This window comes from Populus trichocarpa, chromosome 3 (genome assembly GCF_000002775.5).
Source record: "Populus trichocarpa isolate Nisqually-1 chromosome 3, P.trichocarpa_v4.1, whole genome shotgun sequence".
NCBI lineage: Eukaryota > Viridiplantae > Streptophyta > Magnoliopsida > Malpighiales > Salicaceae > Populus > Populus trichocarpa.
The window spans coordinates 4,128,177-4,145,378 of NC_037287.2; positions in this window are offsets into that span (position 1 = coordinate 4,128,177).

Sequence of the window (17,202 nt, forward strand, 5' to 3'; positions counted from 1 at the left end):
GAGCTAAATTACAAAAACAAGTGGAAAATTTGATGGTTAGGGGACTAATTAGGAAGAGCACAAGCCCTTGTGCTATACCAGCTTTACTTGTACCAAAGAAAGATGGAACATAGTACATGCGTATGGACAATAAAGCAATCAACAAAATCCCAAACAAATATCGATTTCTTATTTCAAGACTTGATTATCTATTTGATTAGTTGTATAAAGCCAAAGTGAGGGTAGGTGATAAATAAAAGACCGCTTTTAAAACCACCAAGGGTTTATATGAATGACTAGTCATTCCATTTGGTTTATCAAATGATCCAAGTATATTTATGACATTGATGACACATGTATTTTAGCCTTTTTAGATAAGTTTGTAGTGGTAAATTTCAATTACATTTTTATGTACAATAGGTTTAATAAAAAGCATAAGGAGCATTTGAAGAAGGTTTTTGGCACTTTAAGGAGCATCACTTCTTTCTCAACCTCAAGAAATGTCATTTTCTTTTCTGATAACATTGTTTTCGTTGGCTATATTATTTTTAACACATGAATCAAAGTTGACTTATGCAAGGTGGAGGCAATCTTGAGCTAGCCAACTCTAAAAACTATTTTTGATATCTAAAGCTTTCATGGCTTGGTTTCATTCTATAAATAGTTTATCAAAAACTTTAGCACATTAATTGCTTCTATAATCGAGTGTTTAAAAGGAGGAGTTTTTAGGTGGAATGATGTTGCTCAAGCTAGTTTTGATCTTATCAAAACTACGATGATCAAAGCTCTCATCCTAGTTCTTTTAAATTTTGAAACAATCTTTAAAGTTAATTATGATGCTTCTGGAGTGGGAATTGGGGTTGTTCTAAGTAAAGAAAAGAGGCTGATAGCTTATTTCAATAAAAAAGCTAAATGCTACAAAGAAGAAATAGTCCACCTATGATAAAAAGTTTTATGCCATCATCCGAGCACTTTACCATTGGACTCATTACTTGCTACCTAACAAATTCATGCTTTATTCAGATCATGAAGCACTCAAATATTTAAGTAGCCAACAAAAGCTCAACACTTGACATACAAGATGGGTAGAGTTTCTCCAACCCTTTCAATTATATTGAAACATAAATTTGAAAAATTAAACCAAGTGATAAATGCTCTAAGTCAAAGATGTGCTCTTATAAATGCAATGCAAGCTTTGAAATGATCAAAGAATTTTATGAAGATGATCTAGATTATGGCTCTATTTGAAAAGCTTGTTCAAGTGGAGTAAAGAATCAGCATTTCTTGCAAAAATAACTTTCTATAAAAAAGAAAAACACTTTGTATACCACAAAGTTCAATATAGGAAGTTATAATTTTTAAGGCACCTAGTGGTGACCTTATTGAACATTTTAGAATGGAGAAAACACAATAAGAGCACTTTTATTAGCCTCAAATAATTTGTGATGTTAATCGAATTGTGAACATGTGTAGAACTTGCCACAAAGCAAAAAAGTATGGTAGCAATACTAGATTGTATGCTCTTTTGGTAATTCTAGTTGTACCATAGAAAGATGTGAGCATGTATTTTATTCTTGGACTACCTCAAACTTAGAAAATAAGGGATTTTATTTTTGTAAGGGTGGATACATTTTTAAAAATTGCACATTTCATCCCTACCAATAAAATATTCAATGCTACTTATGTCGCTGACTTGTTTTTTTAGGAAATTATTTGACTCCATGAAATTCCAAAACCATTATTTTTTATCATGATATCAAGTTTTTAAGTTATTTTTGAAAGAAGTTTTTGGGAACCAAGCTAAAATTCAATACTTCCCATCATCCTTAAATAGATGGGCAAACTAAAGTGGTGAATTGCACCTTTGGTTCTTTGTTAAGAAAAATATCCAGAAGTGGGATTCATTACTTCCTTGTGTTAAGTTTGTATACAATCAGTCTCTTTGTCAAACAATAAGCCATAATCCATTTGAAGTTGTTTATAGGAATCCAATCAATCCTATAAACTTATCTCTTTATTTAATTAAAAATAATTTGACTATAGATGCTTTAAAATATGCCAAACAACTTAAATAACTTCATGAATGAGTCAAGAAATTAGATTAAGATGAAAACTAAAAAAAAAAATACAAGAAGCAGGTTGATAAGCATAAAGAGTATGTCATGTTCAAACCATGTTATGAAGTTTAGATCCATTTGAGAAGACAACGATTTCTAACCAGAAAGTTTCCTAAACTTCAAACACTTGCTAATGGCCTTTTAAAAGTCTTACAAAAAAATGGTTATAGTGCTTACAAGATTGAGTTGTCGAGTGACTATGGAGTTTCAACAACTTTTAATGTGTCTGATTTATGTCCTTATATTGATGATGAGCCACTAGACTTAAGGGTGAGTCTTTTTCAATTAGAAGAGAATGATAGTCATGGATCAAGTTTAAATCTAGCCTAAAAACCTTTGGGTATTCAACCCACAATGGAAGAGTTTTCAGTCCAAGAGGTGGATATAGACCTGATTGCATCTTGTGGCCAAATTGGCTAAATCTGATTAGTTTAAAGTTATATTTAAGTCTATTTGAGTTTTCTATGTGTCTCTATTCATTTTTTTTTATTCAATTTGGGTTTTCTATGTTTGAAGGTTTATCCCAAACTTAAGGTTGGTCAAGACTTAATTAATGTGTTTTTATTATGGCTTTTCATATTCTTGGAGGGATGTTCCAAGCTTATTTATGTCTACTTTCATATTGTACTTTAAGAAGTTAAGTCCATGAATTATAGTACTTTTTCAAGTTTGTTTTTAAAAAAGCTTTCTTATCTCTTAGGTGGTTCCTAGAGTGATGAAGTTAACCTATTATTCTACATCTTAGAGTTGTATGACTTATTTTTAAGAGTGTTTCAATTCTATTTTAATAAACTATCTTCATTTTTTTCAACTCAAATTGTATCATGTTGATAAATAGGAAAAATCTGATAATATGAGAATCAATAAAATTCCAAAACCTCGCGGTTAGACCTCTTACACTCTACATATGTTTCTAATTAGTTTTTATTTAGAAATTAGCATATAATGAAGCGATAACTACCTTTATCAAATGAGAACTAGAATGATAGATTGTGAACCCTTAAAAAGGGATATTTATTCTAAGAAACACCCTCTTGTAGAAAAGAACATGAGTATAAGAAGAAAGATTGCAAACATCTAAATATGTTTAAAGAATAAAAGAAAAACTATTGATGTGCTTGATTTTATATGATTTTTACATACTCTTACTTTTAATTTTATGTTAATTTATCTTAATATTTCTATTTTATATAGTTTTTATTTATTTATTTTAATTTATATGCAGGAATAAATAAACTCACATATTTTAGAGTAAAAATTCATCATTCGATCATTAAATTCTAGATAAACATTAGCCTTCAATTGATTGAGCCTCATTGTATTGAGAAAGCCCATTTTGAAGCCAACTAGTCATCTTTTCGCGCTGCGTTATGAGTTAGATGATAGTATTTTAAAGCCTAAACAATTTTCAAGATAAATCATGTATATGCTATCATAATCTTGGTTGTTTAGATGGTATTATAACAAGTAAAGATTTTCTTAGATGCATAAGACCATGCATAAAATATTATTCACTTTTAATATAAGAAAAAAAAAACTAAAAGAAAGTTAATATTCAAAATATTATTAGGAATAACAATTTATTATCACTCACTTTAAAATAAGGATAAAAATACCTTATATGAGGTTTATATCCAAAATACTATTGGAAATAACAAAACTCATTCACTTATAATATAAGGATAAAAAAAATTTGCAATGAATTCTATTTGAAAATATTATTTGAAATGATGCAATTGTTAAAAATTCCAAGTTTATCCTGAAAGAAACCTTAATGATAATTGATGAAATTTCACTATTCCAAACCAAGTTCTTGACTTTGAAAATCAAGGTTTGTTCATCTTAGCAAACCCGCCTTTATAGGCAGAGCATAACAAACAAAGAAAAAAATAATACTGCTTATCTTCACAACTTGGCTTAATATAGGTGTTAATACCTTCCATTTATAAAATCAATCCCTTGTTTAGAATCTTTAAATACCATTTAGGGTTCATAATAACTATAATATTAGGCGACGACTCGTAAACCAACCAAAGACTATCTAGAACACCGCCCGAGAAGGATCACTACTACGTCGCACTCCCACGAATAGGGTACGACACCATGTAAAAAAATAAAGCAAAATTATGTCCTACACACATCATCAAGACCTCATGCAAATAAAAATAGCATCAATCTCTTTACTTAAGAGCTTTGACTTTTATGATGTATAACAAATAGAAATTTTAATAGAAATTTTTTTTCATGAGCTTAATGTTTCATGTTTTGCTTCCTAATGTTTTGTCTAAAGAATGATCAATAAAGAAAATTTCTCTTATTCGTCGATGACTTAAAAAAAATCTATTAAACAATACAACAAAAGATAAATTCTTCTCTGATTTTTTTTATATGAACCAAATTATTAAAAGAAAATATGTTTTAGTAGCCAACTAAATAGGTAAAGTTACCAAGACATGTTCCATATCTCTTGCATATGGTCCCATCATGTTCATTACTCTCTTCTCTTCATCAAAAACACATTTGGCCTTAAACCACCATATGCTTCCTTCAAACCTCTCAAAGCTACAATCCAAGATAAATTTTCTTGCATGCTAATTTCACATGTAAGCCAATCAAATCTTCACAACTTGTACTATAACACAAAGATAGCCCTTTTCAAAAACTTCAAACCCTTTAAAAATGTACATTACTTGAACAACTCGATTTGTGTCATTCTTTCATTCTATTTGTCAAAACATGAGCTTTAAGATAGACAAACATCTTGAACTAACACAATTCCTCTAGTTTTATCAGCCTTTTTATGTCTCTTTAAAAATGGGTTTCATTAAAGTATGTTATTGGGGTGTCTATATAGCACCTTTTCCTTGCTTTTCAGTTTCACATTACACCTAGATGGAGCAACCATGACTAGCTACTCCCTGCACATCAATAATTGAAAAACTTGTAACCACTTAATGGAAAAAAAATACCCTTCTGATTTATTTATTTTTTTAGTTATTCAGAATCTCATATAATTTAGGAGAATACCCAATAAAAATCAAAGAAAAAAAAGCCTACAAACAATACGAATATCAAGAAAACTTCACTTAATCCTCAAAGAGATCAATAAAATAAACAAAATAAAAGGGTAACAAATTAACCAACTAACAATCATGGGAGATATAATAACTAAGGCACCAGGTTACATCATCTCACTTAAATATGAAAATGTAAAAATAGCAATATAGCAACCATACTCTAGTTTCTCCTTGTAGGTTGGTCTCTCATTGTAGTCTAAAAAGGAAAGAAAAGACTAAGAAAATCTAGCACATAAAGAACTTAAAGATATGAAAATCATAGACTAAATATAATTTCTTGGAAGAACATCCTTTATTCTAGATGACAAAATACCTTTGCTTTTATAAGAATGGAGACAAAGATGTTATACTAATTTTAACCAAAGAATAAAAGCTTACCCACATAACTGGATTGTAGCTAAAGAAAACACATAGAATAAGTTATTACCATACATAAGAATTTATAGCACTCTTTAAAAGTAGGCAAACCTAATCTGTAACGTGAGAGAAAAAAGACTTAGTCAACAACTAACGATAACTAAAATTATAAAAATAATGATAATTAAGGCAACCTAAAAAAACCTATAAAATTATTTAATGGAACAATCCCTTACCTATATTTACCATGAACCTCAAGCCCTAAAAACTAATAAAAAAATAAATTAAATCTAGCCTCTTGTTTTTTCAACTAATTTGTTTCCTGCCTAAAACAAAGTAATTTTTTATCAATAATTATAAAAGGAAAAAGAAAGGAAATATGAAAATATAACCTTTTTTCTTCTCTAATTGGTGACAGTATGTAAAAAAAAGATAGTTAACATTACATTCTCCATTTCCTTCCTCTTCTGTATATCTTTTTTAATATTTCCTAAAAAATATTAAAAATGCACTTCTTAGTATTCTTTTAATAATTCAAGTACTTGTTACTCATGAATACATGTATTCTTACATCATTACACATATTTTTCCGACTCTTAATGTTTCAACTTATGAAATGCTATCAAACAAGTTAATTTCATACATATACACATATTATGTTTTCTTTTCCATATAATAATCACCCATATTTCTTTAAAAAACCCAAAAAAATTCAAGGAAAACCTAAGAAAAGACCAAAATACAAAATCAAGCTATCACAAAACAGTAGTCAAAACGGTCTCATCATTTTGAGAAATGGTTTGACCGTTTCTTGAATCGATCTAGTTGTTTATCAAAATAACTAGCTTGTTTCTGCTACTGGAAAGTTTCCCCCTTCGATTTGTTTTGGTCAAAATCTTCACCCTTGTATCCAACTTAAGTTTTACTTTCAAGATCAATCCTAAATCATATAAGTTGTATGCATAACACACCAAAAGATGAATTTTTAAATGAACAACACTCAATCTCCACAATTTCTAACATTCAAGAACTTATCTTTCCTTCTAGTTTTTTCATGCATAACTCAATTTCATCACATTCATGGTGTTATGCCATCATAATCATACATAAGATCATATAAAGACTACACCTAGAACTTTCCTCTAATTAGCTGAACTTAATTAGGGTTTTTACCCTTGAATTTCTCTTCAATTTGTGGTTTAATTCTCCTAATTACTTCTTATTGCATTATTATTTTATGGAATCTATATAAAATACAATAAATTCTCCTTAATCTACATGAACCTAATTTTACAAACATAATTGGGGTTTTTCCCTTCCTCTTTAAAATTAAGTAAAGTGGGAGAATAAGAACGTTAAAGCACCTTACCAAATAGTCTTGAATTCACAATATTACTTCTTGAATACTTTCTTGATTGATTTCCCTTTTTTCTTTAATTTTTCAGCTTTTCCTTAATTTCCTTGAATACCCTATTATTTTCTTGATTCTGCGTACTTAATTTCTTTTTGTACTAATCATTTTTTTTGTTTCTCTCAATTCTCTATCCTGATGTGCTCTCTCTAAAAAATTAAAAGGTCACAGAAAGTTCTCCCTCTCTTTCCCCTTTTTATTTTTAAAGTGACGACTCCTATCTTTTCTAAGAGAAAACTGTTAACTTTTTCTCTTTTTTATTTTTAAAGAGGACTTATTTCATTTTTAACCCTTTAAGTTCTCTACTTCCTAATTGAGTTCCTCCCCTTTTAGGTCAATCCTAGTGTTCATCCTGAATCCCTTTTTCTTTATACAATTTTAGTCCTCTTTTTGTTGTTGTTGTTGTTGTTCTTATTAGGGATTTTACATTATAAATACCCAAATCAAGTAATCTTAGAGTCAGAAGAGATATAAGAGAAATGCATACAACTTTTATGTTCATGAAGTTCTCAAAATAAGTTGATCTAATAGGGAATATAAGATTGGAAGTTATAAGTTGGAATTTGGTATTTTTTTTAAAAAGAAACAAATTAAAGTAGATTTGGACCAAAAAAAAGAAAATACCAAGGAAAAGATCATGAATAGAGTCGATAAAAGAGTTTTTTTTTTTTTTACCATTGAAAAAGGAGGAAAAAGTAGAAGGAAAGAAGGAGAGAACTAAAAGAAACTAGACACTGTAGTGGAGTGCTTCTTTAATCGATTCCAAGGAAAAGAGCTTATATTCTTCTTCTTAATTTTCTTTTGATGTATTCCACTAAGAACATAGTTTTATTTCATATTTATTATGAATTAAATTTTATTTCTCTAAGGCTTTGATATAGTATAGTTTTTATTACACAATTTAAATTTCAAGTTATTTTATTTCTAATTTTTCCATGTTGGGTGTTTATCCTTGATCTTATTGCTCATAATTTTCTGGCCATTTACTATTTGATCTATTGAATTATAATGATACTAAAAGGTAATTTATGATTAGAAGCTTTCAAGATTAAACACTATTATTTGAGCAAAAGATATAAATACTTTACCGCAATTAGTGTGATTGATTTTTAGAAAAAATCCAAAGATCTTAATGAATCTTTAATTAATTTAATTTACATAGAGATATGTTGAATTATTAGGTAGATATATTTTTAATGTTATTTGAGAGAAAACATTGAATAATTAAGGGATGTTTTAATCCTCAACAAGAAGATTTAAAATTTTATTACAAGAAATTGTAAATTGTGTGGGATTAACTAGGTGAAATGAAAATCTCTAGATTTGTTTTTGTTATCTTTATAGACTTAAATAGTAATTAATTTGGTAAATTCCAATACTCAATAGCATAAATAATGATCTGAATTCTATGGATATAAAGATCTAGAAACCCATAATAAAGTTTGAACACAATCCTAGAAAGCCAAAAATCAGATTTAAGATAGAAAACATGGCACAACTATTACTTTGAATTAAGACACCAACACCATTGAAATTCAAAACTCAACCTAACAATTAGTGAATCACGAACAAGTATAAGAAAGACACCACAAAGATAGTTATTCTTCGATAAGTCAATTTTAGTTCTCTCCAGAACAAAAAAAATATGATTTTTCCTCTCTCACACACAAATATTATTCTGAAATCAAAGTTTGCAAAAACAATAAATATAATCCAAATAATCCTATTTATAAAAAATAAAAAATGTCCTAAACAATGTTGAAAAAAATAAAAAAGAGTTCGAAAAAAAATAGAAAACAATTCTTAAATTAACTAGGAAACTAATACAAATCCAACACAGTAACTTCTAGATCTTATCGTATGGACTTCTTAATGTCTGATCACTATGAAATTTTAATGGTACATTAAAATAGGCCTTTGGAATCTTTTGGTAAAATGTTAGCCTAATTCAATGGTCAATAAAAAACAATGTTTGTTAGCATAAAACTATGCATTAGAAAAAATCAGCCAAAAACCTACTTAAATGTCCTTAAATAATAAGGATTGTTCCTTCCAAATTCAACTCTTATAAGTAAGTATGAAAATCTTTGTAACAAATGATAATACAAACCAAGTTATGTCTAAATTTTGCTTTAAAATGCATATTGACCAATTTTGTAAGTTTGGGCATATATCTCAAATCGTACATCGGATCGAGCTAAAGTTTTACACAGAGATACTAGACATATGAAATAAATTTTGGAAAAATTTCAGATCAATCGATTTTTAGGAACATATTATTTAAATAGGTAGAAGTTGTTGTTACTGTTTTGGCATATTCATCAACAAAGTATTCTTTCTTAGCTATTTTTGCTTAAATTAATCCAGACCTCTAATAAGTTAATTTTAGATAGGAAATAGAGATTAAATAAGGCTTATTTAGGCCCTAAAATTGTGCATGGGCTTAGGGTACAAGGGTTCCTAATGTGGCTTGAATTCATTGAAGAATTCGAGTCCATACCTTGTAAGGATTCGAAGTCCCACGTGGACTTAATGTGGCAGCATCTAAAGGGATCTTTCTCTTAGATTTCTTTTCCTTATTTAGAAGGTATTCCTAACACATCAAGGAAACTTAGAGGAAGAAATATAAGAAAGCAAATTCTAGCAATCAAAACAAAGTTTCCTAATTGAATTCCTACACTAAAAGTTACGATCAAAACACTACTTAGGAGAGCTCGAAGATTTCAACTACATAGAAGAATTCTAATATGAAGAATTTGTTTCTATTATCATATTTTATTTAATTTATATTGAAAAATTATTTTTAATTTGGGTTTATTCTAGCATATTAGACATTATTTAAGAGTTTGTTTCATTATTGGACTTTAGTTGATTCCTAGTTTGGGCCTACTGTCTAACAACCCAAAAGGGATCCATTAGGGTTATTTAGAGGAGACTATATAATATTTTTGGAGCTGTACATCTCAGCAGCTTGGTGATAATAAATATGAGTTTCTTTATTTTGATTGTTTGTGGTAAGGCATCATTTGTTTATAGGGACAATGATAATGACAAGGATCGTGTAATCGACTTATCGAAGATTAACTAGTTTTGTGGCATCATTTAAATACTTTGGAGTTTTAGGTACAAGCTTATCTTTAGGTCTAAGTTTATTCCAATACTTTTGGTTCTTAGGTACAAGGTTACCTATAGGTCAAAGTTTCATTAAACCTAGTTTTTAGGTTTTGAGTTATATTTTAACTTCATTAAGGGTTGCTTTACTATGTGATCATGAGGTCCACATTCGTTATTGCCCCTTAGTTTCCTTGTAAAAGATATAAACTCCTAAAATGTTTTGCTAAAATATCCTTTTAATGTTAGGATTAACTATCGCCACCTATCTTTTCTTGTAGAGCATGGAAAGTTGTTCAAACAAGAATGCCCAATTATGTGGCCATCTCTAAGCCTTAGTTGGAGTTAAGCCCTTCTTGCACATGGATTAGGTTGCCCTATATGTGTTAAAGCCTCATTGAAGTCAGTCTTGGCCCAAATGTTCTAAACAAAACCATTCAATACCTCATTTAGATTCCTGGCCTTTAACCATGTGATTGACCCAATTGGCACCTCTAGTGAATCGATTGTCAAGGTGGGCTGATCCATTTCATCATTTTTCTCTTTAAAAGTATTCGACATTGAATTATCATCTATATCAAACAAACAGAGAACAAAAATATTGAAAGTAGCACTAACACAATACTCATTAGATCCACTTTGTAGATGTTGTCATTGATTCTTTTTACAGATTTGGAATAGAACATCTCCTCGAGTTTGTAATTTTGATTTTATATGGGATATAAAACTCCCCAAAACTAATCACTTGGTTGGAAAATAACTCGTTTATGCTATTTATTTGCCTTGAATGCATAGTGGTTCTTCTTCTTCTCTATATGTTGTCATACACCTTCTTGGTGTGCCTTTACCATATGTGCTTTTCTATTTCCATCAAGAGTAACCATTTCATCAACAGGTAAATGAATCAAATATGTTGTGGCATGCATGACGTCGAATGATGGGTTTTCCTCCTAGATTGGAGGGTTTTAGGATTAATCATAAAATTATAATTTTGAAGGAGTCGCCACCTAGTATTATGGTCACTAGAAAACCTAATGGTTCGCGAGAGTCTAGGTAAGGACACTAGTTGTGCATGTGAAAGACGCATCACCCCCAGTTCATCCTATTTATGGTAAGTTGTATTGTAGATTAATTATTTTTCTAGGCCATATTTCTATTCGTTGGTCAATCTATGGTTCAAGGTAGATCTCCCTTTGCGAGGAAGTTTCTACCTTATCAGGCTAAATCCTAATCGTTCTAGGGTCCAAATTTCAGTATCACATTTATTTTCTATTTTGTATCTTTAATATATGAGGGATATACTTTATTGTGTAGTTTTATACCCTTAAATAATAAAGTCGACAACTAATTCCTAATATTTATTGATATTAATTCATTTAATTTGATAATAGGTGATGCGAACCCTAGCGAAATTGAATGAAATTCACGAACTCAAGATCTATCTAATCCAAGTTTGCTGAAAATAGGATGAGCTTATCATGATGGAAGACTTGCTCCAAAGCAACAAGGCTATAAACCAACCCAATCACAACACCTACACTTGGAGACGAGCAAAAGAAGTATAAATTCACAACAAAGATTGGTAAATTCTTTGAAGAGTTGAAAGTTCAATCAAGAACCAAGATTGACAACCAAAGGTCGGCAAAAATCAGAATATTTTAGAAAAAAAAAGTATGCTGAAAATTATTCTCAAGAGCATTTATACTCCAAGCCAAAAACCCTAATTTCTCTAATGGGTCACATATAAACCCAATCATTTCTATGATTTGAAAAGGACCATCTCATCAAGGCATCAATTTTGATCTCCTTTGTTTAAGGAACCTTTCCTTTCTCATATGTACCCAAACCCAATAACTTGGTTTAAACCTCACCAATTTACGTCCTCTATTAGCCTTGTGTGCATATTGTTTATTTTTTTTCTCTATTTGTTGCCGAATCTTTGCATGTAAATCCTCCACCACCTGTGCTTTTTTAGTACCATCAAGACTAACCATTTCATCCACAAGTAAATGAATCAAATCTAATGGTGTCAAAGGATTAAAACCATAAACAATCTCATATAGTGAATAATTAGCAGTAGAATACACACTATGATTATATGAAAATTCAATAAATGACAAACAATCTTTCTAATTTTTAAGATTCTTTTGAATGATAGCCCTTAACAACTGAGTTAAAGTTTGGTTAACAACTTCAGTTTGGCCATCTATTTATGGATGACAAGTAGTAGAATATAAAAGCTTAGTCCCTAACTTACCCTACAAAACCTTTCAGAAGTAACTTAAAAACTTAACATCTCGATCTGACACAATGCTCCTAGGAACACCATGTAGTCAAATGACCTCTTTAAAGAATAGGTCAGCTATATTTGTTGCATCATCAGTTTTATGGCAAGCAATAAAATGTGTCATCTTGTAAAATCTATCCACAACAACAAATATTGTCTCTTCCTTTCCTAGACCTAGGTAGACCAAAAATAAAATCCATAGAAACATCAACCCAAGGTTCCTTAGGAATAAGTAAAAGTGTGTGTAACCCATAAGGCATTACTCTAGACTTAGCTTGTTTACATGTTATGCACCTATCACAAATTCCTTGCACATCTCTTTTCATGTTAGGCTAATAAAAGTGTTCATGTAAAACATCCAAAGTTTTTGCAATTCCAAAATGCCCCATTAAACCATCCTCATGAGCTTCTCTTACAAGCAATTCACGCAAAGAACAATTAGGCACACACAATTTATTTTCCTTAAACAAAAATCCATCATGCTTAAAAACCTATCCTTGGCCGAAACTTTGCACTCATCATATATAGAACCAAAATCATTATCATCAAGATACAATTCTTTAATATACTCAAATCCTAATAATTTAGTATTCAGAGTATTAAGAAGAACATACCTTCGTGACAAAGCATCTGCAACCATATTTTCCTAACCTTACTTGTACTTAATCACATATAGAAAAGTTTCAATAAACTCAATCCACTAAGCATGTCGCCTATTTATCTTACATTGAACCTTCAAATGTTTTAATGATTGGTGATCGGTACGTATAACAAACTCTCAAGGCCATAGATAATGATGTCAAGTTTCTAATGCTCTCACTAATGCATACAACTCTTTGTCAGAAGTGGGATAGTTAAGAGCTGTACCATTGAGTTTCTCACTAAAATAAGCAATGAGACGTTTCTCTTGCATTAGAACAGCTCCAATACCTATTCCTAAAGCATCACATTTAATCTCAAAAGCATTATTAAAATCAGGTAAAGATAGTAATGGTGCCGAAATTAACTTTGATTTTAACAAGCTAAAAGCATTTTCTTGTTCTTTACCCCACTTGAACCCTATGGATTTCTTAATGATTTTAGTCAATGGAGAGGCTACCATACTAAAGTCTTTAACAAACCTCCTATAGAAACTAGCCAAAGTGTGAAAACTTCTAACTTCTGTTATTGATTTTGGTGTAGGCCATTCTTGAATAACCTTAACCTTAGCCTCATCCATCTTTATACCTTTTGCATTAACAACATATCCAAGAAAAATAATTATATCCATGCAAAAGTCACACCTTTTCAAATTAGCATATAAGGACTCTTTTCTAAGCACATCATGAACTTGTCTCAAATGATCCATATGCTCATCAATCTCTTCACTATAAATCAAAATATCATCAAAATAGACAGCTACAAACTTACCAATGAAAGCCTACAAAATATGATTCATCAATCTCATAAAAGTAATAGGTGTATTAGTAAGTCCAAAAGGCATAACCAACCACTCATACAAACCATATTTAGTTTTAAAAGCAATTTTCCATTCATCCCCTTCTTTCATCCTAATTTTGATGATAACCACTTTGAAATCAATTTTCAAAAACATTTTAGAACCATGCAATTCATCCAACATATCATCTAATCTGGGAATATGATGTCGATATTTTATAGTGATGTTATTGATAGCCCTGCAAATGACACACATTCGCCAAGTCTTGTCTTTCTTTGGAACAAGAAGCACATGAACTGCACTAGGACTCATGTTCTCACAAATGTATCCTTTCGACATCAACTCCTCCACTTGCCGTTGGAGTTCCTTAGACTCTTCGGGATTGCTTCTAAATGCTCCTGGAACAAAGTCGATCTGATGTTCAATTCCTCTAATTGGCGGCAAGTCACTAGGAATCTCTTATGGAAAGACATCTTTAAATTCTTGTAAAAGAACTCTAACAACATTAGGAACACAGGAATCCAAATTATCAGAGTTAAGTATGCCTCCTTATACATAAGTAAAATCATAGGCAATTCAGAAAGATAAGCATGTTTAAGATCACTAGATTTTGCAAAGCAATTAAGGTTTTTCCCTACTTTTTCTACACACTCTTCTTTTCTCACCCTTTCTTTCTTCTCTCCACTCTCAACCTCCCTTCTATTTGTTTTTTGCCGTGACCCTCCTCTAATTTTTCAAGGGCCAAAACTTCATCCCTTTTTATTTTCAACTCATGGCTCACTTTATTTTCAATCTTCCTCACATTCTCACCATGTTGTTCGACTTGTTCTTCCATTTTGGCCGAATCTGAGTGCTCCTCCTCATAGCTTTTCTTCAACTAAATTTGATGTTCGTACACTTACTTTGGTATTAGTGGGGAAAGTGTATAAATTCTATATCTTTCTTCAATGAATACTTGTTCTTAAACCCCTCATGCTTGGTTTTTCTATCAAATTGCCAAGGCCTCCCTAGTAACAGATGAGTGGCATGCATAGGCACAACATCACATAACACTTCATTCTTATACTTGCCTACTGAAAAAAAAATCATCACCTGTCTATTCACCTTAACAACACCACATTCATTCAACCATTGAAGCTAATAAGCCCTCTCATGCTTTATGGTATTCAATCCCAACTTTCTAACCAAAGTAACACTAGCAATATTAGTACAACTACCACTATCAATGATCATACTACATACCTTATCGTTGATTACACATCTAGTATGGAAGATGTTCTCCTTTTTTGCTCTACATCATCCTTCTTAGTCTGAAAACTGAGCAACCTTCTAATCACCAAAACTTCATCACCAACAACATACTCTAAATCACCACTATCCTCAAGTGGCATCTCATCACAATCAGACTCCTCACTAGTGGACACAATCTCTCCATCATCCCTTAGAATCATAACTCGGTGATTTGCACACTTTGATGCATTACCCTCTCTTCTATAATTCATCTTTAAACCCGAAGAAGACCCCAAATAAGCTCCAAATCGTGTACTACCCTTCCTTTTCAACTACCCTTCAACCTTAATGGCCAAATGCACTAACTCTTTCAATTCAACATAAGATTGCAACTCCACAACATTAGCTATGTCTCTATTCAAGCCATTCAAAAACCTAGACATAGTAACTTCCTCATCTTCATTAACATTAGTTATAATCATAACCACCTCTAATTCTTTCTGATACTCCTCCACAGTCTTATTACCCTGTGTAATCATTTTTAAACGATTAAACAACTCCCTATAATAGTGTTTAGGAACGTACCTCTTCTTCATTATTGTTTTCAACTCCTGCCACGTGTTAACTGGTCTTTCTCTATTCCTTCTTCTTTCTACCACCAATCTCTCCCACCAAACCATGACATAATCAGTAAACTCCACTACAACTATGTTAACTTTTTTTTTCTTCAGAGTACCTATGGATCTCAAAAATGATCTCCACCATTTTTTCTCAATCTAAGTAAGCTTCCGGATCAGTTTTTCCCTTAAAGGTTGGGATTTTTAACTTAATACTACTCAAATTTCGGTTTACTTCACCCAAATCATCAAAATCCCCTCTATATTCAAAATCCCTATGTGGCTGAATACGTCCCCTCCTTGGCCAATTCTCATACCTCTCTCCCTTATATCTACGGAACCCACTACCACGTTTAAGATCATCTTCGGCTTCATCTGTAAGTTTCCAGCAACACTCTCCTCCTTCATAGCTTCTAATATGCTCCCTACGCCTTTTTCCACTCAAATTACCTTTCTTTAGTTCTTGAAATCACTTAGCAACAATTCAGAAAAATAACCAATTACATAGTGAATTTATAAATTTGATATAGACTCAAGAAGTAAGAAATTTATGAAACTAATAAAACAAAACTACGATGACAAATTCACGAGTAGCAATGCAAATTTGTGCGAGAAATATGACAATTTCAAAATGTGAAATAAACTAAATGGAAGCAATAATACTAAAGAGATTTACTATCCAAACTGAAAATTAAATCAAACAATGATATAATCTGAAAAAAAAAGAAGATAAAGAGCAACATAACTTCCCAATGACCAATTTTATTTCCCCAGCTCTCGGCCAAACACCAAAATGTTGATTTTCTTCTTCTTTTGTTTTTGCGGCAACAATCAAAATTTTCAAGATCAAACCCTTTTTTTTATACCAATTCGACAATCAAGAAATTTTTTTTCAAGAACACACTTTTTTTATGTATATTGTAATGACCCGACTTTTTCAGAGCCAAAATTGATGGAATTTTTATTTTTTTTAATCGCCTGGTTCTGGATGTTTTTCACCATATCATTCTGCAAATTTATAATTACATTTCATTCATTAACAAGGCACAATCCACGTAGGATAACGTAAATCAACATTCCCATAAAACATATTCTTAATACACATGCCCATAATATTTTATTTTCATACTCGTAGGTTTACATTATATCATATTGACATACTCATAAGTTCACATTCTTGTTCTAGTCTCGGTATCATCACGAGTTCATTTGAGAGTGTCGAACAACAAGTTACACAACTAGTACTTTCGTTATCCTAACCTTATGTAATTTAACAAAATGACATCCTCATAAGAAGAATAACACATACGTATATTCATACAAATCATATCTACATGATCGCACATTCACATTCGTGTTCCATTTCATTTTGTCATTATAAGTCTTTAAAAAAAGGGTTGGATGACTAATTGAGTGATTTACACGTCTGTTCATACAGAACTCATATCACCCATAACATGCGAATATATAATTCTTTTCAAATGAGTGACCGTGAAATGAATTTCCTTACGCACCATGTTGGTATGATGTCCCTGTTACAACACAAGGTAATTTCAAGCATTATAGGCAATTTAAAAA